General features: G+C 41.3%; 1 non-coding gene across 1 annotated transcript; it reads right to left on the reverse strand.

The window, feature by feature from the left end:
- Positions 1-1,546: 1,546 nt before the first annotated feature.
- TRNAN-GUU lies at positions 1,547-1,620 on the reverse strand. Its single transcript has one exon. It is a non-coding gene; the product is annotated as a tRNA-Asn (tRNA).
- Between the last annotated feature and the right edge of the window lie 1,024 nt (positions 1,621-2,644).

Consider the following 2,644-nt stretch of genomic DNA (forward strand, 5'->3'; position numbering starts at 1 on the left):
TAGTAATAATTATTTTGTTTAAGAAAGGGATCGGATGATCCAAACAATCGTTAGTATTGGGTTAAGAAATGTTTCAGACAGAATAAGGTGCCGGGGTGAAGAAGCTACAAAAGCACCTTTAGAAAAAGGACCGAGAACTACATTAGGTCTGATTCTGACACCCTCGAAAAGACTGAACCGGGGTTATGTAGGCATCTATCCGTTCAGAAGTAGCACAAGATCGACCCCAAAAACGGTATCTGAATTCAACACTCTAATTTGAATCTTATGTGCAAGAAGTTCAATGAGTCCCGATAATCCGATTTAGAAAGAACCTCTTCTGCTCTAGCATGGGATGCTCGCCGACTACATCAGTACACGCTTTATCATAAATAGGATGAACACTGAAAGTCCTAGAGTCTCACTCATGGCATTTGCTCGAGTTATAGAGGCTCTATCTATATTCTTATTATCGTGCTTGGACAGCAATCCTTTCTTTCAATCAACTAAGACTGTTAGAAAGCACATTCATATAAGCCTTGCCTTTCAGTAACTATCCTTAGCACTGTTCATCTGCCTATCTCCTATTGGTTAGACAGATCTGGGGTTATCAAGTGGTACTGAAATATGGTCAAATTCTATTTAGTAGAAAGGAAGGAAGATGGCATGGGTCTTGTCAGACTTGATGACGATGCCGAAGTATAAGGGAGGCATGGGATTTAGAGACACTGAAATTGAGAATCTGGCTATCTTGGCTAGGAAAGCCTGGCAGATTCTACAAGATCCTATGTCTCTTAGCGCCCGGGTGTTGAAAGTGGTTTATTTTCCAACTGCTCCTATGTGCTGCTCTAGGAAACAAACCGTAACAGATATGGACGTGAATAAAAAATGGACGCTGAGTAAATCTGTAATATTCCTATTAGCCATGTCACTTAGGGAAACATCTGGGCGTGGCCCGGCATTATAAGAACACCGGTAACAAAGGAAGGAGACTATCTATTTGCTGAGACTATGGTTACTCTTAGCTTGACATACAGAGTTTAGGATGTGATCGATCGGTCGAGAGGACAATAATAACAATGTAGAGAATTGGTCTAGCTACAAACCTCTAGTGGAATTAAAGCGACTCGCCAAGGCCAGTTTGATAGAAAGGAAACCCTTGTGGAGAGACAGGATCCCCATCTTTCGGTGGAAGAACCTCTTGATCTTACGCCCTATGTTCTTGGTAAATTGAGCTATGTCATAGCCTATTGCTACCCGATCTACAAGTCCGTCGACTTTTGGCGCTTGCCTTGATTGGAATAGCTTTTCAGTAAGAAAGGGCCTTTACTTTCCCCCCAAGGGTAGGAAAATCATGATCGGGATAGAGGACGTAAAGCTATTGAACTTAGGTATGCTCTTTCCTTTTGTCAAAGTGGAATCGTAGAACACAATGTGATACGATGACATAGAAAATGCAATAGAAATAGAAATAAGGATAGCAAACGGGTTACCTACTCTACTCCTAAGGGTCAAAGCAAGCCCTTTAATTCCATTCTTTATTCTTACATTAAAGAATGAATCAAATCTCCCCAAGTAGGATTCGAACCTATGACCAATCAGTTAACAGCCGATCGCTCTACCGAACTGAGCTATTGAGGACGAAAGAATTGCTTAATAAGATGAACACCCACATAATCTCGATTTGACACAGCAACACTTTCCATAACAACAGGGATTAAAAAACAGGTGATCGGGACTCGGATCCTGGGTATCTGTCTAACGTGTGATAAGGCGGGGACAAGATTCGAACCTACAGTCTTCAGGTCATGAGCTTGATGATTTGACCAATTCCTCTACCCCGCTTCTTCCCCTGATATTTCTTTCCCTCTTAAGTGAGTGACTTGAAAGAACTAATTAAATAGGGGTTTTCGATCTGCTTTCTATACTAAAATTGGAGACATCATTTTTTGATTCAGGTTGATTCGGGCAGTTCAGTATTGAATTATCCATCCTTTCGAGTACTAAAATGCAAGAAATCTCATCGTTGCTACTACTTCCCGAATTCCAGTTGGCAAATACAATTATAGTTTGGAAGATCGCTTGAAGGTGTTAAGTCTGAACCTGAAGAAATAGAGCAGGCAAGTTCAGAAGCAGAGAAGAGTCAGAAAAGCGGGGCAATAGCAATCATTGAAGTGGGGTAGAATGCATAAAATGCAATACATTCCCCACGAGAGGCGAGGCAACTTAGGTGCAGACTTGCGACCGTGCTCCCAATCTGGATCTGGATATGAGATTGAATAAAGTTATGATATCGGAGTGGAGTACCAATGCATCCGTACTGACTGGCAATAGTTGAGCCGCATAAAGCAAGCAGTTCGAGACTCAATATGCCCACCTTTTTGGTGTATCCGTAGCTTTAAAATACTTAGGTATCCCAATTCACCACAGGAAGCTCCTAAATAAGGAATTGTTAGAGGACTGATTTTAAGCTAGAATGGGTCTTTCAATTGGTGCTTGATACGTGTTACTATGATGACCAAGAATCTTCACAGAGTGGAAGTAGCAATAAGTTTGAAGCTCGTTGGCTTTGTGCAGAAGTAGTGGAATGGAAAGCAATAAATTGTTTAAGAAGAAGTAAATAGTTCAGCTCGAAACCAAAGTCCAGAGTTCTTCCTTCATGCTT

Source organism: Triticum urartu, chromosome 4 (genome assembly GCF_003073215.2).
Source record: "Triticum urartu cultivar G1812 chromosome 4, Tu2.1, whole genome shotgun sequence".
In the NCBI taxonomy this organism is placed as follows: Eukaryota; Viridiplantae; Streptophyta; class Magnoliopsida; order Poales; family Poaceae; genus Triticum; species Triticum urartu.